This window comes from Triticum aestivum, chromosome 5A (genome assembly GCF_018294505.1).
Source record: "Triticum aestivum cultivar Chinese Spring chromosome 5A, IWGSC CS RefSeq v2.1, whole genome shotgun sequence".
Taxonomy (NCBI): Eukaryota; Viridiplantae; Streptophyta; class Magnoliopsida; order Poales; family Poaceae; genus Triticum; species Triticum aestivum.
The window spans coordinates 475,403,416-475,425,256 of record NC_057806.1 but is presented as its reverse complement, the minus strand read 5'-3'; the positions used below and the strand labels follow the sequence as shown (position 1 = coordinate 475,425,256).

Here is a 21,841-nt window from a genome sequence, read left to right as displayed (position 1 = left end):
GTAAACATGCTCTCAACTTCGGTCATCATGGAGGTTTTCAATGTCTCCAAGGCAACATTGAACTCCTCACGAGAGACCGAGGTTCCCCCATCGCCCGTAGACGAGATAGGATTCACACCAGAGTGTTCCTCCACACCGTCTATGGTATCAACCATACTCTTTGGACGGTAAAGTCCTTAATAAAGAGACGAGGCTCTGATACCAATTGAAAGGATCGATATGGTTGACTAAAGGGGGGTGGTGAATAGGCAACTAAATTTTTTTAGCTTTTCTTTAGCAATTTAAACTTTGCATCAAAGTAGGTTGTCTAGATATGCAACTATATGAGCAACCTATATGATGCAACACGAATAGGAACACAAGCAAGCAAGATATATGAAACAAATAAGCTACACAAGTAAAGGCATGAGATAACCAAGAGTGGAGACGGTGGAGACGAGGATGTGTTGCCGAAGTTCCTTCCCTTTGAAAGGAAGTACGTCTCCGTTGGAGCGGTGTGGAGGCACAATGCTCCCCAAGAAGCCACTAGGGCCACCGTAATCTCCTCACGCCCTCACACAATGCGAGATGCCGTGATTCCACTATTGGTGTCCTTGGAGGCGGCGACCGAACCTTTACAAACGAGGTTGGGGCAATCTCCACAACTCAATTGGAGGCTCCCAATGACACCACGAAGCTTCACCACAATGGACTATGGCTTCGCGGTAACCTCAACCGTCTAGGATGCTCAAACACCCAAGAGTAACAAGATCCGCAAGGGATTAGTAGGGGGGAATCAAATATCTCTTGGTGGAAGTGTAGATCGGGGTCTTCTCAACCACTCCCGAGCAAATCAATAAGTTTGGTTGGCTAGGGAGTGAGATCGGGCGAAAATGGAGCTTGGAGCAATAATGAAGCTTTAATGGTGAAAGAGGTAAGTCAACGGGGAAGAAGGAGACCCCTTATATAGTGTGTGGAAAAGATCCAACCGTTACCCACCAACCAGCCCGCAGCCAGCGGTACTACCGCGCCTGGCCAGCGGTACTACCGCAAGGCCGCGCGGTACTACTGCTTGCAACCAAGCGGTACTACCGCACGGCTGTGCGGTACTACCGTACCGACCCACGGTACTGCCGTGCCCCTAGCACAGAAACAGACGCACAGAAGCTGGGGGCGGTACTTCCGCACGCGCGGTACTACCGCGCCCCCCATGCGGTACTACCGCAAGGCAAAAGTCCCAGCCAAGGGGAAGGGAAACTTCCGTGCCTACTTCCGCAAAAAAACGGAAGTAGCAAAAACCCGACACAGTAGTACTGTCGAGGGGCGGTACTACTGCCTGACCGCATAGCACGGTACTACCGCACGGCGAAAGCGGTACTACCACGGCAGGTGCGGATGTAAAAAATTGTTAGTTGCCTACAGTACTACCATTGATCCAGGGGCAGTACTACCGCAACCACAACAGCAGCCAGTTACAGGAGGCAGGAAAACGGATGAAGCTCCAAGGAAGAAGGAGGGGATAAAAGGAGACGTGTACGTGATGATTCCACCCAAACCTTTCCAATGCGGACCCCCTCTTAATAGTACGGCTTTCCTACGACTCAAATCCACCAAAAAGAAACGTAGAAAAGATGCCGTCTTCGTCAGTCTTCGAGGGGCACCCAATCGTCTTGTGCCTAGCAAAGAAGTGTCTAGAATACTCATGGCACACGATTTGTCCACAAATGCGTTGTCATCAATCACCAAAACACTTAGGGATAAATATGTCCTTACAAGAAGCCCGGCTCCGCAACCCTAGTCTCGATCGATTGCGTGACTGGCATCGATGCAACATGTACGTCCGCCTGTTTGTGATGAAACGAGGCTTGGGCCTCCAGCTGGGCCTCGCCCGAACCTGAAAGACCCACGACCATCGTTCCATATGGCGTAACATCCAAACCAGGTCCACGACCCAATAGCATATTCAAACGAGCCCGTCTGGCTGCTCGAACAGTACTCGCCGACCTCGCCACCGGCGATCTTGGCGGCAGCGGTGGCCGGCTAAACTTTCCATTCTTCTTCTTTCTCATAACCATAGTCCAATTGTCCGGCAAAAATTGTGACAAGGTCACCGGTTCTCTCATTACCTTAGGGATCGGTCCGATCCATGGCTTCATGGCCGGCTTGGAATTTTCAAATTTAGAACGACGCCGAACGATCTTACTCATGGGCTCCGGCGATGGCAGCGGACCGACACCCGACGAGGCCATGACTCTGGTGGGTGCATGACACTCCGCTTGGTCTTCGTCATCGCTCTCCAGAAGCGCCCAAAACCGTCCTCCCAGGCGTGCCTGGATCGGCTCCGTCAGAACAATCATCTCTGATGCCTTCGGTCGTATGACAATCTGCACACACTCGCCAACAACTATGTCATAATCATCAAGTTTAAAATGAAGACCTACCTCAATCATCTCTCCGTCTGGAAGATACTCGCCGGCGAGGACGTCGTTCTCCAGATCAAGAAGAACCATCCATCTAGAATGAGGGGTGAATCGAAGCCGCCCTTCGATCCAGCCGCCCGGATCCATCCCGATGGAGAACGAAGCGCGCCATTGCATCCACCGCCGCTCCTCCTGCCCGATCTGACGCTGTGGATCATCACGGTTCCCCCCGATCCCGTAGACCCCTCCTTTCTCTCCGACGGCGCCTCCGCAGATGTATTAGGAGATCGTGAACGGACCGGGTTTGACCCCCTAGCGCAGCGATGCGGTGAGGATGAGGGTGAGGGTGACGGCGGTGAGATTCCGGTCGCTTCAGGCGACCTGGTCTCCGCCTCTCCCTCTCTCATCGTTTCATGTGCGCGTGCATCACGTTCAGATTAAGATGGCCTGCAACTCTCCGATTTAACTTCGAAAAAATATGAGCAAACAAGATTCTCTTGTAGCTCTACGTTTCGAAAGGGATCCTTGTAATCCTTCCAAGAACGTCTAGACATGTGGCTAGCTAGCTTACATGTGACATGTAAATATTTTCGTGAATCTGGTATGTGACAACTAGTCTGAACCTGCTGTAACACTAGGTTTTATACTGGAGAATTAGTTGATGGTTTTAACTTTGTGATGTATCTGCAGTTCTTCCATATGGATAGGCATCATACATCGGTCGATTATAATACAATCAGAAGTCCCAGTACAATTGACAAAGATAACGAGAAATAGATAATGTACATATACAAATTGATTGATTGTTTTGATACAAAATAATTAGATGCTATTAATCAATGCTCTAATTGCAGATTAGTCACAACTTTCTTCTCGATGCTGAAATATTGATCACTGACAATCGTCGAGTGGACCATTGCCGAGGGTTCCCCAAGTAAGCTTTCCATCTCTTCAGGGTTCTGTTGCACCCATGGATGATGCATCACCTTCCTCAGCCTGTCGAGCTTCTCTGCGACTTCCTTCATTGATGGCCTGTTCTCACCGGACATCTCCAAACAATGCTTTGCCAGCTCCGCAATCTCCTCAAGAATCTCCATGTCGTCCTCGTCCTTGATCCCATCATCCAAGATAACCTCAAGCCTATTCTCCTTCATCACAGACATAAACATCATTGATAGGCTCTTCTCCTGCCCAAGGGCATCGAGATTAAATGGCTTCTTGCATGTGAGCAGCTCCAGAAGAACAACACCAAAGCTGTACACGTCACTCTTGTCTGTCAACTGACATGTTTGCATGTATTCTGGGTCGAGGTACCCACAAGTTCCTTGCACAAGTGTGACAAACTGGGACTCGTCAGTTGGTGCAAGGATGGAGGCGCCAAAGTCGGAGACTTTAGCTTTGTGGTTATCGTCGAGAAGAATGTTGGATGATTTAACATCACCATGGAGAATCGGAGTCGAAGCCCCCGAATGAAGGTAGGAGAGTGCCTCGGCAGAGTCGTGGGCGATGTCCAAGCGAGTGGCCAATGAGATGCGCCAGCCATGGTTGCCGTGGATGAGGTCAAAGAGCGTGCCATTTGGGATGAACTCGTACACCAGCATGGGGACTTCCACCTCCAGGCAACACCCGAGGAGCTTCACGACATTTCTGTGGTTGATCTGGGCTAGTATCAGCATTTCTTTGCTGAATTCTTTCTTATGTTGCTCGTCGATTGTCATGCATCTCTTGACTGCTACTTCAACATTACTCTTGAGAAGCCCCTTGTAGACAGTTCCATGGCCTCCCCGACCAATGACTTGTTTTTCACTAAACCTGTTCGTGGCTTGCTGCAATTCTTCTTCTGAGAAGATTCTGAATGCATTGCATTGCTGTGACTTCATCTCTTCAAATAATACCGTACCACCGTGCTGCCGAAAGTAGGCCAGTTTCATATTCTGTAGCTTTCTTCTCTCTTGGATCAAGCATGCACATGCTACAGCAATCACAAGGACCACAAGTCCCACACTTGCACCTGCATGATTTTTTTTCAAAACTATCATGTTTTTTGTAGCAATTTCGGAAACTATAGCGCAGAATGAAAAAAACGCAAAACTAGTAGCCCGTCGGCCAGGAGTGGGCCGAAAAGGGAGTTTTCGGCCAGGGTGTGGCCGAAGTAGGCTTTTCGGCCGCGCTTGGGCCGAAAACTCGCTGTTGGCGGGGGCCCGGCCGAAAATAGTAGCTTCGGTTGCTACGCGGCCGAACTGGGCCGTTTTCGGCCCACAGGTGACCGAAGCTGGACTTTTCGGCCAGGCTTCGACCGAAGACCTTTTCGGCCAGGCTTTGACCGAAAAGGTGCGGCTAAGCACCGTCGTTCGCCCCTGCGCCTGTTCTTCGTTTCCCTTTCTCTCTCTCAGTTCTTCTCTGTAGAACTCCCCCCCGTGCCGATCTCCTCCATTTGCCACACATTTACAAATCCAACCCACAGAATCGGTACATCATAGCAATCTCCACCGGCCTACGGTGTTATTTTTTGCTATGGTATAGTTTTTGATGTGTTTGGAGAGGAGCAGCCATGGTGGGGAGGAGGAGCCGTGGTGGAGAGGAGGATGGGTTGGTGGTGGTGACTAGTAGCAGCAGCTGCAGAGGAGGAGGTGGTGAGGAGGAGGAGCAGGTTGGGGGCTGACCGGAGTTGAACCTCCGGTCGTCGGGGGCGGCGTTGTCGTTCTCCGGTGGTGCAAGTACTTCGCGAGGTGGCCGGTGTCGCTGAGTCAAAGAGAGAAGCAAGAAGCGGACACACACTTCGAGGGTATAATCACGTCGTCACAAATATTATGTAAATATTAGCGCATAGTTCGTCTAGCGGATAATATTAGTGTTCGTTGTGAATTTCAGTGTTAATTTAATTTAGGAGGCATTTTAGCGCATAGTTCGTGTAGCGGATAATATTAGTGTATATCATGAATTTTAGTGTTAATATATTTTTGGAGGCATTTTAGCGCATAGTTCCTGTAGCGGATAATATTAGTGTATATTGTGAATTTTAGTGTTAATATATTTTTGGAGGCATTTTAACGCATAGTTCGTGTAGCGGATAATATTAGTGTATATTGTGATTAATATAGTTTAGTTAGTGTATATAAGTCATATTGTGAAATTTAGTGTTAATATATTTTTGGAGGCATTTTAGCGCATAGTTCGTTGTGATTAATGAGAAGATGGCAATGTCTGACAGGTGAAAATGTCTGAATCAGTAAATCTGAATGTTTACTACGGCGCTGGTAATGTTCGATATAATGAGTTGGGGGTTGATCTTAGCGAGTTTAAAAATGGCGTCATAACACTAGCTGGCCCGGACAGACTGGACATTAGACAGTTGAAGTACTGGTTGGCAACTAGTTTCGGTCTGGATCCTGAAGTATGTTCCGTCAGTATTCATGCATTGTGGACCAAATCTTGTAAAAATGTCAAGTGGGAGTTGATGCCAGTAGATAGGAGCCAGCATTGGTTGTCCCTGTTAAGACGCTGCCGAGACCGAAGAATCCACCCATATGCACTTGTGCAACCTGTGCCGAAGGAGGAGAATACCGTACAACTCCATAGGGGGTATGAACCCGGCCAAGGCAGTGAAGTGGCTAACGAGATTGTTTTATCCGGGTCACAGCCACAAGATGTGGATGCTAGCCAACCGGAGAAAGAGTCAGAGTACGTGCCACACAATGTTTGTGGTCCTGATACTGGGCAGAGTAGCCAGTCGATAATATTAGCTGTTTCTGGTTTTGCTGATGGGGATGAGGAAGGGGATGAAATGCAGAGGGTGATGGAGGAAGAGGACGAGGATGGATTGGTGGAGGAACTGGATTCTGAAAATTCTGAGGATGAAGTTGAGGTACCGATTCCTTCTGCATGGGAGCAGGACATATCCACCGGCCTTACGGTGAACGATGGCCATGAGACTCCATGGCAGTATAATCTGAACCAAGTACAAATAGGGGCTATGTTTGATACAAAGAAAAAATTGAAGTATGCGGTGATAAAGTGGGCTATGTCTACGCAGAGGGTTTTCAAGACACACATATCAAGTCCAACAAACTATACCGTGAAATGTGTTGTAACAGGTTGTCCTGGGAAGGTGCACGGTCACGTGCCGAAGTATGACATCCACTGGGTTGTCACCATTGTCGTCCCACATAATTGTGTGAGGACGAACCTGCTGGTGAAGCATCCGAACCTGACTTCAAGTCTCATTGCGCAACTCATGTATACTGAGATAGTAGAGAAGAAAGATATGGAAGCAAAACACATCCAGACAGCAGTGAAGGTCAGATGGAATTATGTCATTCCTTATGGGAAGGCTTGGAGGGCTAAGCAGAAGGCTATGGAGGAAAGGTTTGGGACGTTCTTCGACTCATATGATAATGTTGTCCGTCTCCTGGGCATACTGAAGGAGAGGAATCCCGGCACTTATGTGAATGTACAACACATGAGGTTGCTGAGTATACCAGATTTCAAGGTGTTGAAACGAGTGTTCTTCTCATTTGCTATGTGCATCGAAGCTTTCCGGCATTGTCCTCCTGTTATGTTTGTGGATGGTACATTCCTGACCGGTCAGTATAGAGGGCAAATCCTGACTGCTATTGGTGTGGACGGGAACAATCAAATCATCCCACTTGCCATGGCATTTGTGGAGGGTGAGAACTTTCTCAGCTGGGTTTGGTTCTTCCGCCAAGTGAAAATTGCCATCGTGAAGGACCGACCAAACGTGTGTGTCATTCATGACAGACATGCTGGTATATTGAAGGCCGTGAAGACACTTCGGAATCCAGCAGATGACGAACCAACACCTTGGAGGGACTTGCAGAGCCGGTGGTGCATGCGCCATCTTGGGGCTAATTTTTTGTCACAGTTCAAGAACAAGCGGTTGATGAACTTGTTCAAAAAATTATGCAAGCAGAGCCAGCAGCGGAAATATGAATTTATTTGGTCAAAACTAGATGAGTTTACTAAGAAGCAGGTCCGTGCAAGGAAGAAAATGGAAGAAGATCAGGTTAAATTAGCAGCACTCATCGCGGAGCTAGAGGAGCCAGTTGGTCTTTGTGACTTGCCAGCAATTGACCCTCCTAATACTAAGAGAAAGAAGGGAAGGGCAATAAAGAATTTTTCTGAGTGGATAGAGAAAGAGCCTCCAATGAATTGGTCTTTGCTGCATGACACACATGGAGCTAGGTATGGCCACATGACAACCAATCTTGCAGAGGTGTATAACTTTGTGCTGAGAGGGAATAGAGCATTGCCACTCACCGCTATTGTGGAGGCTGTATTCCATGGCACTTTGAGATATTTCAGAGAAAGGCACGAGTTAGCAAAGAAGCATATTGAAGATAATCAGAACACACCTTATTGTAGCCGTGTAATGGAATACATGGCAAAGAAGATAGAGAAAGCAAAGAAGCACAGTGTCAGACTCATAGGGAATCAAGAAAGGAGGTATGAGGTTCAGCTTCCTACCGATGGTTTTGGTTCTGGAAATGAGTTGAAGACACACGAGGTAAAAATTGGAACGGAATTTCATCCAACGTGTGAGTGTACATGCAACAAACCAAAGTTGCTGCACCTACCTTGCTCTCATGTGTTGGCTGCCTGTGGCCAGATTCAGTTGGATGCTATATCCTTCGTGTCCCCATACTATTTAAAAGAGGCAGTGCTCAACACCTGGACAGGCGAGATGACAGGGTTTAGAGTCGTCGGCAATTTCAACAAGGTAAACGACGGTGAGAGAGTGTACATCCCGCATCCAGACCTTCGGCGAACAAGTAGGGGCAGACGAAAGGCCCGTCGTATCCGGAACGATATGGACCAGTCTGAAGCTGGTGGAGCAACCAAACAATGTTTGTTATGCGCGGCTTATGGGCATAGGATGAAATATTGTCCCGACCTGAACAAAGATGGTGCTTCCGCATCAACGAGTGCTTCCACATCGACGGCTGCGACAACAGGACCAAGAGGCGGGCGTGGTCGTGGCAGTCGAGGCCGAAGGGGCGGACGAGGAAGAAATAACTCACAAGCTATATAATGTGCCGTAGTGGGTTTTAATATGTAATATGTCAGGACTATGTTTTAATTTGTAATATGTGAGGACTATGTTTTAATATGTAATATGTCAGGACTATGTTTTAATATGTAATATGTCAGGACTATGTTTTAATATGTAATATGTCAGGACTATGTTTTAATTCGTAATATGTCAGGACTATGTTATAATTTGTAATATGTCATACTATGTTTTATTTGCACCTGAGATTTGTTGTTTGAATTGCAGATATGTCTTCGTATCCGTTGCTTAATGGTAACATCGATAGAAAGCACCGGGGCGCCCTTACGGAAGCGGGCAACAACTTAGACGTGTTGGTCACTCGTACCCCAAAGACTAACTGGCTGATACACGATTCATGGGTTGATAGGTATGTGTGCATATAATGGAGACCATATAATGACTTACTATGTTTGACATACTTTTCATAACCGCTAACAATCTTTTTATTTTGTAGGTTAAGTTGGGCTGGACTTCTACCCTTGGCACGGCTGGTTGAGGGTACATTGGATGAGTGGATTGATGGTCCGGACTTAGATGAGGCAGGTGAACCATTGCAGTTACACAAGAGGCAAGTGGGACATTTCTCTTACGACAAGTCACTCCTTACCTGCTTAGTAGATAGATGGAGACCAGAAACACATACGTTTCACTTTCCTTGGGGAGAGATGGCGCCTACTTTACAGGATGTGCCTTACTTGTTGGGATTACCTCTGGCCGGTGCTGCCATAGGTCCCTTAGAGGCAGAATCTGGGTGGCAAGCAGCGACGCAGACCCGTTTTTTGGCTGCAGTCCCGACTGCTAGGGCTATAGACAACGATCCTCATGGACCTCTTTTTAGATGGTTGAGCCAGTTTCAGGTAACCACCACGGCCACTTAAACAAATGTTGTTTTTTAGTTGTCCGATGTTCATACAATTATTACGTTTCTATGTAGATTGTCTCGTTAGGACATCCCGACGTTGAGTTGTCGGAGGCTCAGATTGACCGGTCCCTAGAGGCATATATTCTTTGGCTATTCGGCAAGACAATGTTTACGGAGAACCACGTGACCACTGTCGAGGCACGACTCATCGGTATTGCACGAGAGATAGCTGACGCACGTTGCCCTGCGGATATTCTACAGAGGAGTTTTGGTTCTGCTGTGTTAGCGGCTACGTACAGAGGCCTGTGCAAAGCTTGCTTGTTGAAGTCTAGAAAATCTAGTCTTGTTGGATGTCCATTATTGTTGCAGCTTTGGTCATACGAGAGGTTCCCTATTGGACGACCCTATGTCTACATTGATAAACCTTTTGGTTTGGAGGACTTAGCTGGGACTTATGTGCCTGCTATCGGCGACTTACCTACTATGGGATCTGTTTGGACACGGCGAGAGGTACTTTTATATTAAGTACTCCCTCCGTCCGGAAATACTTGTCATCAAAATGAATAAAAAGGAATGTATCTAGATGTATTTTAGTTCTAGATACACCCTTTTTTGTCCATTTCGATGACAAGTTTTTTTGGACGGAGGGAGTAACAATTAATTCAATTATTTCTTGCCATTCAATAGTATTACTAATGCTTATTTGTTGTCATGCACAGAGACAGTTTGCGCATACTCAGGTTAGGGGATGCTACCCGTCCTTCATGGCGCAGTTTGATAGTTTGCACGAGGATCAAGTTATTTGAGAGCCATACTCGCCTCAGGCTATATCATCGAGGTACCCAGTTGGGATTTCTGGATTGTGCACTAGAGATCGGCACTTTTGGATGACTAAGGCCAAGTTGGTGTTCAACGTGACGGTTGAGGAGATGTCTCTTCATAGGGTGATGAGACAGTTCGGTCTATATCAACAGCCTGAGATTCCAGATATTCCACACTTGCCAGACCACGTGCACAAGTAAGTACTAATACTATTTTAGTTGGCAGCTCTGCATTCATAATATACCTAATCATGTATCGCGCATGTCAATCTCAGGGACAGTCGCCTAGGAGGAAACAAGTCCATGGCTTATTGGCTTGAGAGCATTACCCCTTACGTTGACGAATGGACTACCGCTGCGACAAATATCTGGGGTGAGGTTCGGCCCTTTAACTGGGAAATGTTCGGGTTGTATCTGCAGCGTTACCGGCATACAACAAGGATCTACTTGGTTCCATCAGCTGCTCCTGATCAGATCGAAACCCCTCTCACCAGCGATATGTACCCAACTGCCTCTGTTGTGGGAACCAGACACCACGCGGTAAATGCCTTGGTTCTCATATGTTAAGTCTTTTGTTAATCTGGACATATTCGCTTGGTTGTCTATTCGTGGTGTCTATCATACAACGAGCATATAATTGGTTCATTCTTTGTGTACAGGGTGACTTGACAGTACAGGCGCGAGAGGAGGTTTCCGCTTTAATGCGGCGCTTTCAGAGGGGAGAAACTATCCCATCGCGAGAGGGCGTCTCATGGTTGGGGCGTCTTGATGACAAGCTACGCGGGATTTACGCAGCTGTTACGTGTAGACGGACTTCGGATGTTGCACTTCCTCCTCCAGCACATCGTCCGCCACGTCCCTCTGTACAACATTCAGAACCACGACCCTTTGTGCACCGTTCAGAACCACGACCCTCTGTGCACCGTGCAGAACCTCATCCTTCACAGCCAGGGAGATCTTCCTGGCATGAGCCACCTCCTTCACAGCCAGGGAGCTCTTCCTGGCGTGAGCCACCTCCTTCACAGCCAGGGAGCTCTTCCTGGCATGAGCCACCTCCTTCACAGCTAGGGAGCGCTTACTGGCATCAGCAGATGAATCTAGGTAACACTACTCACTACATTCTTTTGAACAGTGTAGTAATCGTTCTTGCATTCTCAGCAGTCACTGATGCTTACTGGTGGTGCTTCGTTCATGCATTTGTATCAATTTTACTTTACCGCAGGCGGCAACCAGTCGCAGCCATTCATGCATTCAGAGCAGTCACCGATCCTTAGTGGTGGTGCTTCGTACTTTGAGGGCGACCGCGAGGATGATGACCAAGCTACAAACATTTATGGCTTCTCGCAGACAGTGTTTCACACTCCACCACCACCACCGACGCAGGAGACACAGACCGTGACAGACGAGGTTAACTATGGTCGTGGTTATCGCGAGCCTCGTCCACCGCCTCAGCACTTATCGCCTTCGGGTCCTCGCCCGAGGAAGACCCAGACTCGTCGTCATCCCCCGCAGTGATATGCTTATCTATCTATGTATGACTCATTATCTATGTTAGTTTCAGACTATTCGCAGCTGTGTGTCAGTATTTATGTATGAGACATGCTTCATGTATGTGTTACTATCGCACTTGCTTCTATGTGATCAGGAGACATATATTGTTTTATGTATGCGAGAGACATATTACTATTAATTTGCATTCTTATTTCAGTTACATTTCCAAATAGACTACAACCGATAATTAAGATACAACTTGTGCAATACATCTTACATACTACAAAATGAAATTCAGATAGAACATAATGCCCTACAATAATAAAATACAAACTAATAATGCAAATACATCTGAATGAAACGGTACAACTGGAATACATCTTACATACTACATGAAATCATCATCGTCATCCTCCGTTGATGCAGCCCTCTTGCCCTTCGACGATGCGCTCCTCTTGCCCTTCGTCGATGCAGAACTCTTGCCCTTGGTCGATACAAAACTCTTGCCCTTCGCGGATGCAGAACTCTTTCCTTTGGACGATGCAGAACTCTTGCCCTTCGACGATGCAGAACCAGGAAGCGGCGGCATGAAGATATCATCGTCGTCCTCGCTCTCCTCAGTCCATAAAAATGGATGCTTTTCTGCAGTCCTTTTGAAAGTTTCACTCTTCGGCTCCACCACCTTCTTCCACCTTTCATGCAACCTAAGAAGTTCTTGACGTACCTCCTCATAGGTCCTTTCAGGCCACCCAGACCTACGTAGTTGGTGAGCCAACTCATTCATTATGGTGTCACTACCGGTGAGTTCGTCCCATGGAACTATCCTATTGTCCATCCTGAAATCGGTAGCTAGACTCAGCAGAGTGCTGCTCATCTCAGGGTGAAAACTAGGATCGAATGGATAATGGGACATCTCGACTACACTACACTGGAATGCTTATCCACCTCCGCCTGAAGGGGGTTTTATAGATACAGAGGAGAAAATGGCGGGAAAGAATAACTGCGGTATGGCGGGAAAGGGTTGGCGGGAAGGGATTGGCGGGCAAATAAGGCGGGAAGGGATTGGCGGGAAAATAAGGCGGGAACGGATTGGCAGGAAAATAAGGCGGGAAGGGGTTGGCGGGAAACGGGTGGCGGGAAGGGGTGGGCGGGAAACGGGTGGTAACAAAATACAATTCAGCATGAGCCATGCAACTTCGGCCTAGGGATGACCAAAAAGTGACTTTTCGACCTAGACTTGACCAAAAAGTCTATTTCGGTCTAAGTGTGGCCGAAAAGTACTACTTTGTCCTAGCTCTGGCCGAAAAGTACTACTTCGGCCTAGCTCTGACCGAAAAGTACTACTTCGGCCTAGCTGTGGCCGAAAAGTACTATTTCGGCCTAGCTGTGGCCGAAAAGTACTACTTCGGCCAAAGAATGGCCGACGGGCTACTAGTTTTGGTTTTTTTGCATTACGTCCTATAGTTTCTGAAATTGCTACAAAAAACATGATAGTTTTGAAAAAACATCCACCTGCATGAGGTATTTGTTCGAGATGAATTAATTCCCATGTGTAGTGGCCACTTAAAAGTATTATATATTGTTGAAGAGAAATTGAAAACACCAATTACTCCCACCTATGGCACATGTATATTGTTTTGAACATAGACACACGATCATTTTGGACATAATAATTATACAGGGCATATTTTGAGCATCATTTTGTATGAAAATATGTTTTTTAATAAACTCTATGCATCATAATAGTATGTTCCATAATGAATCTAGTACTATAAATTTTATGTTATAGTAAAAATTTCAGTAGTGATGGCCAAACTTTATAATGTTTGATTGGTAAAAAGACAATCATATATATATTTGCGAACAGAGAGACTAGAAATTTGGCCAAACACGACTTGCTTCTAAAGAAAATAAATAATTGCCCGCAAGTGATGTTACTTTGGTCCTCACGATACAGTACACACGAGCTTACCTACAACAGGCATTGCCTGAAAACGGGAAGGCTTCTTCTGAATTGGCACGCAAACGGCATTCGTCATATAATTCGTCATATAATTCCCTGAATTTTCTTCTCTCTTGGATCAAGCATGCACAAGCTACAACAATCACAAGGACGACAAGTCCTACACTTGCACCTGCATGAGGTATTTGTTCGAAATGAATTAGTTTCCATGTGTAGTGGCCAGTTATACTAAAAGTATTATGTTGAAGGAAAAGTGACCATCATTTTCTATGAATATGCGTTGTTTTCAATTAAGAAACAATCATGCATTATAACAGCATATTCCATAACGAATCTAGTACTTTCAATTTTATGTTGTCAATTTTGTAGTAAAATCTTCAACAGTGATGGTCACACTTCTAAAATGTTTGATTGATAAAAAGAAACTGATCATACTTGTGACGGGAGATATTAGAAATTTGGCCAAACATGACTTGCTTCTAAAGAAAACAAATTAGGCTATCATCTTAGTACAAACTTCCGTATTACTGTACTTCGTAGGTGTCCAATTAATTGCCCACAAGCGATGTTATTTTGGTGCTCGCCGTACACACGAACTTACCTACAACTGGCATTGCCTGAAAACGGGAAGGCTTTTTTTGAATTGGCACACAAACGCCATTCGTCATATAATTCCCTGGGTAGCATGAGCAGCTGTAGTTTCCCGGCGTGTTCTTGCATATACCATCGCCACAAGGATTGGTAGGGCGCCCGCACTCATCGATATCTGGAACCAAACAATTGTTTGTAGTTTTAAACAGTGTATACAATTGATTCTTATGTGAGGTCATTGTCAATGCACAAGGAAGAGTAAAAGTGAAGGAACCTTGGCATCCACCGGCGAGGTAAGGGTTGCCTTCATACCCATCAGAGCACTTGCAGCGATAACCTGGCTTGTGGGTGGTGGAATCAACACACGCACTGTGGTTGCTGACACATGCGTAGGAACTTGTGTTCTTCTTAGCGTCCACACAAGCCGATTCTGCTATTTGCCAGTTCAGGACAATAGGAACTTTGCCCTTGTATGTATCATAAAACACTGTGGATTTGACATAGCTAGTTTTGAAGTTGAAAGCTGCTTTTTCCATCACCGTTATGTAGCTGCAGGTGATGTCTTGTGAAGTCTTTGTGGTGTTTTAGTTTTCGTTGAAATAACCATTATAATATTGTATGCCTTTCGGGACATCGGCTTGGCAGCAACCGGCGCCAGAACATGTACCATCCTCCAGGGGTGCGCCCTCGCAGGTGGAGACGCAACCTATTACATACTGCACGTGGAAAATGTATATGTGAAGTCTTGAGCCAAACTTACACTACTAGTGAGGGGATAATGTCCTATGTCTTAATTTTATTTTATATTATAACTGGTGGAAGTTCTAGCTGAGACCGTATTGGAATAGCCTGGATGAACTGGAGTTTAACAAGAAGCTCTTTTTTTGCAGGGGTGTTTAATAAGAAGTTGTATGAATATCTACACTTGAAGAGAATATGCCACAATTATAGGATACCCCGCGTGTTGCTATGGGAATTGGTTTGGATACATTTCAGTGATATTTGTTTGTATAGACATGAATACTAGGATTAATAAAAGAAGGCCAAAAGTAAAAATACATATAATTATTGTATAGTTATGAAGTATCTATTGAATATGACTAGCAAAATATAACTAAAATACACATAATATTCATATAATTATAAATTATTTATTGAATATAAGTAGCATAATATAATGAACATGCATAGAATAATTGTATAATTATAAATTATTTATTAAACATGACTAGCAAAATATAATTAAATTATATATAATTCTTATATAATTAATAAATTATTTATTATATATAAGTATCATAAAATAATGAAATGTATTGTATGATTATAAATTATTTATAGAATATAAGTGGCATAATATAATTAAAACATTTGATCCTTTTTCCATGCATGATTGGATGCAATATATTTTAGTGATATTTGATTATATAAACATGAATATTTGGATGGATGCTATAAGGCTAAAAGTAAAAAATACATGCAATTGATTATTCTATAATTATAAGTATTTATTGAATATAAGTAGCATAATATAATTGTACATATAATTATTGTATAATTATTTTATAATTATAAAGTATTCATTTAATATAAGTAATACTATGCTCTTATATTATGGGACGGAGGGAGTATAATATAATTTAAATATTTGAGCCTTTTTGCATGCATTGTTGCTTGTTGAGATGAGTGTTTTTCCATGCATGGTTGGATGTTCAGGTGGCCTAGTTGTACGTTGAGATCATTTTTTTTATTTTGAGACGAAAACGTTGAGATAAATATGTTAGTGGAATAAACTACTTAGTTTTTATTTAAGTTACCGCGAGAACGACTAAAATTCCATTGCGGAAGAAGCCGATAGCTGAAACTGTTCGGTTTACTGAAGGGAAACCGAACGAAAACGTGTACAAATGACACACCACACCTATCTAAACTAGGTCTAAAGCACTACAAGATATACAAAAGCACCATGAGGCCTATCAAACACAATAGAAACAAAAAGTACAACGTCGATAATAGTGGTTGCCATATATTTCAATGATATTTGGTTACACAAACATGAATATTTCCATTAATAATATAAGGCTGAAAGTAAAAAATACATATAATTAATTACTCTATAATTATATAGTACTTATTGAATGTAGGTAGCATAATATAGTTAAAATGCATATAATTATTAAGTTTTTATTGAATTAAGTAGCATAATCTAATTAAAGCATTTGAACCTTTTGGCATACATAGTTGCATGTTGTGGTGGGTCTTTTCTCATGCATGATTGTACGTTAAACTGACATAGTTGCATGTTGAGAAAAGTATGTTAGTGGGGATCTAGACGATACCTCGCACGCTGTTGCAGATTTTTTTGTAATATATTTCAATCAAAACTGAAAATACAAATTATTTGCTTGTTTGATTATTGTATAGTTATATATTTTTTAATAAGAAAAAAGTCTATTTTACTACCCTGAACAAAGTTGGTGGTTCACATTACCCCCTGATCTTTATTTCGGTTCCCTTTACTGTTGGGGAACGTAGTAATTTCAAAAAAATTCCTACACACACGCAAGATCATGGTGATGCATAGCAACGAGATGGGAGAGTGTTGTCTACGTACCCTCGTAGACCGAAGCGGAAGCGTTGATGCAACGTAGAGGAAGTAGTCGTACGTCTTTCCGGTCCAACCGATCCAAGCACCGTTACTCCGGTACCTCCGAGTTCTTGGCACACGTTCAGCTCGATGACGCTCCCCGGGCTCCGATCCAGCAAAGCTTCGGGGAGGAGTTCCGTCAGCACGACGGCGTGGTGACGATCTTGATGTTCAACCGTCGCAGGGCTTCGCCTAAGCACCGCTACAATATGACCGAGGTGTAATATCGTGGAGGAGGGCACCGCACACGGCTAAGGAACGATCACGAAAATCAACTTGTGTGTCTATGGGGTGCCCCCTGCCCCCGTATATAAAGGAGTGGAGGAGGGGAGGGCCGGCCCTCTCTATGGCGTGCCCTAGGGGAGTCCTACTCCTATCGGGAGTAGGATTCCCCTTTTCCTAGTCCAACTAGGAGTCCTTCCATGTAGTAGGAGTAGGAGACAAGGAAGGGGAAGAGGGAAGAGAAAGAAGGAGGGGGCGCAGCCCCTCCCCCTAGTCCAATTCGGACTAGGCCTTGGGGGGGCGCGCGGCCTGCCTCTCCCTCTCTCCTAAAGCCCAATAAGGCCCATATACTTTTTCTCCCGTATTCCCGTAACTCCCCGGTACTCCGAAAAATACCCGAACCACTCGGAACCTTTCCGATGTCCGAATATAGTCGTCCAATATATCGATCTTTACGTCTCGACCATTTCGAGACTCCTCGTCATGTCCCCGATCTCATCCGGGACTCCGAACTCCTTCGGTACATCAAAACTCATAAACTCATAATATAACTGTCATCGAAACCTTAAGCGTGCGGACCCTACGGGTTCGAGGACAATGTAGACATGACCGAGACATGTCTCCGGTCAATAACCAATAGCGGAACCTGGATGCTCATATTGGCTCCTACATATTCTACGAAGATCTTTATCGGTCAGACCGCATAACAACATACGTTGTTCCCTTTGTCATCGGTATGTTACTTGCCCGAGATTCGATCGTCGGTATCTCAATACGTAGTTCAATCTCGTTACCGGCAAGTCTCTTTACTCGTTTCGTAATACATCATCTCGCATCTAACTCATTAGTTGCAATGCTTGCAAGGCTTATGTGATGTGCATTACCGAGAGGGCCCAGAGATACCTCTCCGACAATCGGAGTGACAAATCATAATCTCGAAATACACCAACCCAACATGTACCTTTGGAGACACCTGTAGAGCTCCTTTATAATCACCCAGTTACGTTGTGACATTTGGTAGCACACAAAGTGTTCCTCTAGTAAACGGGAGTTGCATAATCTCATAGTCATAGGAACATGTATAAGTCATGAAGAAAGCAATAGCAATATACTAAATGATCGGGTGCTAAGCTAATGGAATGGGTCATGTCAATCAGATCATTCAACTAATGATGTGATCCCGTTAATCAAATAACAACTATTTGTCCATGCTTAGGAAACATAACCATCTTTAATTAACGAGCTAGTCAAGTAGAGGCATACTAGTGACACTTTGTTTGTCTATGTATTCACACATGTATTATGTTTCCGGTTAATACAATTCTAACATGAATAATAAACATTTATCATGATATAAGGAAATAAATAATAACTTTATTATTGCCTCTAGGGCATATTTCCTTCATTTACCCCCTCAACAATCCCAAACCGGACAAAAGACCCCTTTGGGTGGTTTGTCTCAACATGCAGCTGATGTGGCGTTGGTCAATGGTGGTTTTGACCTGCGGGTGGGGCCACGAGGATTAACTTAAGTGAAACAGGAAATTCGCCCATGGTTAATGAGGAAATGGGACCCGCTTGGCAGTGACTTAGGGGGCGCTCGGTGAGGAAATTAGCCCTCAAGGCGGTGCTTGATGTCAAGCAGGTCGCGGCGGAGGTTGTCGTCAGTGGGGAACCACGCGTCGATGGCCAGGAACTCATGGGCTGCGGTGGCGGCGGCTGCGAGGTCGTTGGCTGCCAGGGCGTGGCGCGCAGCGTCGAGCGCGCGGGAATAGTCGAGCGCGGCCTCGACACGGGCGAGGGCGGACTCGGCGCGCGAGTGCGCCGCATCAAGGTGGCGGATGCGGGAGGAGAGCACCTCGGTGAGCGCGGCGGTGGAGGAGGATGACTCCCTGAGCGCGGTGGCGTTGGAGGCGGCGAGCGGGAGGAACGGCGGGGCAGAGTGGAGCAGGGAGGCAGCCGCACGGTCGAGGTCGTGGCGGTGGGCGAGGAGCGCGTTGAGGCGGGCGTCGAGGGCGCGCTGGTAGGCGACGCACTCGTGGAGCAGGCGGGTCGCGGCGCCGACGTCGGTGAGGTCGCGGAGGGCGGCGAGGGAGGCCGGGTCGCCGAAGTCCAGGGACGGGGCGGCGTTGGCAGACGCGTCGACCGCCGCGGATGAGTCCGGGCGAGGGGAACGCGGGGTGGGCGCGGCGGACGGCACGACCATGGATGCCGGGGGGCAGGGTGGATCTCAGTGAGTTCAGATGTGCGGGAAGGGAGAGGGAAGAGAAGGGAGAAAGGAGAAGCAGGGCGTCAGGGCAGCAGCTTGGAACTCTGACGGTCGCCAGCGTCATCCAGATGCGGCGGGGTCGCGCGCGGTGCTCGGATGGAGGCAGCTGCGATGGGAGGCTCGAGAGGAGCTCCTCTGTCTCAACCCAGCGTGACGAGGGAGACTCGCCTGCAGGTCAAAACCGCCCATTGACCATTCCCACGTCAGCAATCAGTCAAGTCAAACCATCCAGGGACTGATTTTGTCCGGTATAAAATTGTTCATGGGGTAAAAAGAACTGAAATAAAGATCAGGGTTTTATGTGAACCACCAACTTTGTTCAGGGTAGTAAAATGGACTTTTTTCTTTTAATAAATATAAATATTAGAATAGAAAATTATCGTGCATGTTTGCATGTTGAGGTGACATTTTTTTCCTATGTATTGTTGCATGTTGAGGTGGGCCTTTCAAAAAAGTAGAGACTACATCCAACTTCGGTGCACCCACGGAGTGAATAGTAAATTCAAAAAAATAGAAAAAAGAATCATAAAATTCTGAAACTTCGTGAATGTAATTATAAGCAAATGTTTTAGGAGCTTGCAAAGTTTGGTCCAAAAAGCATCAAATGATCTCCATACAAATGTTTTAGGAGCTATTTAGATATAGAATATATAGATTTTTTTTTCAACCTCTTCTATGCAACCCAGTGGGCTGCTCGAACACGATCTTGGATGATAAGCCCCCCCCCCCCCCCCCCCCCGCCACACACACACACACATTTGGCGGAGCCCTATTCCTCCAAACCGTGAGCTTCCATGTAATCTCGGCACTGGTCTCTTCATTTAGGTGAACTTCCTAAAGGCCACCCCAAAGCTCGACGAACTGGAATGAGGTGAAAGCTTGGCCTGGGCTTATGCATGTCAACATCGACGCTTGGAGCGACTTCACCTCGGTCAAAGAATGGTGGCTATCCATGATCGTCGCAACGGCAATGTGAGGAAGTGGCATGACATACTCTATTTATGCTAGTCTCGGGGGAAATTTGAAATGAGAGAAACACAAGAGTTTTTAGAAGTGTTTCGTCTATGCCAACTGTAATCGCTATTAAGATAAAATCGGAGGCCAAATAGTGGGGGCTTGCGGGCGATATACATTTGAGATACGTGATGCCGTGAGAGCACATGATCCTGACCTACATCAGGTACTACGAACCGGAAGGTCACTTACAAAGAGATAAATATTAGAGTTAATTACTGGAATTTTTTGGGGCTATTGTTGCTCACGAGGGTGAGAACACCTTAAGGGTCTAAAAACGAGGCTTAAAAGAGATCGAAGACATGGAAGCTATCGGTCTACACAACGTGAACGTATCTCACTTGCTGGAGACCAACAAAGCCTTCTCTGAGCTGAATGTTAAGAACGGGGCTACGGACGTCCACCTGGTGGAATCGGTAGCTAGGACGAATGCATACAAGCTCGCGAAGCATAGGTAAACTATCTAAAAACATCGCATAAAAGGTTTAGTATTTTTTTAAGTTAGCATGTCATTTCTCATTTGCCTGGTTATTATAAACAGCACTTTGTTCCGGGTAGGTTTTGCACCCTGGAAATTAATTTTAAAAAGCCTGATTCTCCAAACATTTTCACCCGGATCAATTCAATATTATGAGAAATCCAAGTACTTACAGAAGAGTTTTAAAAGAAGTACTTACAGAAGAGCTGATCATATAAGCCAGAGTATTGCACCCGATGACGACAACCGTATTATCCACCTCCGATATCCAGAAAGGTGTCTCGGTGAGGTTCAACCGCGCATTTCTGTACATCATAGTGCGATTTGCTGGGAAATAGCACTGCCACGAGATCCCCTTGGAGTTCATCGTTGCCTTGCCGTTAGCCAAGGAGATCTTAGCCACCTCGAACATCCCACCAGAGAGGCTTCTTTTTTTTTTCTGCGGGGACCAGAGAGGCTTCTTGACACCTTCCACGGTCGTGCAGTTCAGCTTAAAGCCGTTGTGCAACGCGCACTGCTCGCCGATGCCGAACGGGAACGGGATGTCGACGTCGCCGCACTTCGCCGGGCAGCCGGGACGATGGCCTGCCGGTACAACGGCCGTGGCCACCACCCAAATCCCTAAAAGGCTGAGGAAAATATAGCCAGAAAGAAGAAACCGAGAATACCCCAGCTTCATCATTGCAGGCGCCGGTGAACGGGTAGGTGTGGATGCTCCTGAGCTCCTAGCTGATGACCATGGTGTTACCGTGGGGCTACAACTAAACAGATGAACACCAACAGTTTCCGAATGAGAGGAAATTTGTGCAGTAGCAGAGGTTGTAAAGACATAGGTAAATAGGAACGAATCCTTGACTTTATAGACTTGATTGCAAGTTGTGTAAGGCCAACTTCAACGCGCAACCCCAAACGGACGTCCGCTTCGTCCGCTTTTCATCCGTTTGAGGGTGGCAATGTGGTCGTGTCCGTCTGGATTTGTGGATGCGCCGCTCGGCGCACGGCCGCATCTCCTCT

At 45.8% G+C, this 21,841-nt stretch overlaps 1 pseudogene; it reads right to left on the bottom strand.

The window, feature by feature from the left end:
- Positions 1-3,235: 3,235 nt before the first annotated feature.
- Positions 3,236-21,509, bottom strand: LOC123101419 (wall-associated receptor kinase 3-like; annotated as a pseudogene).
- Positions 21,510-21,841: the final 332 nt, after the last annotated feature.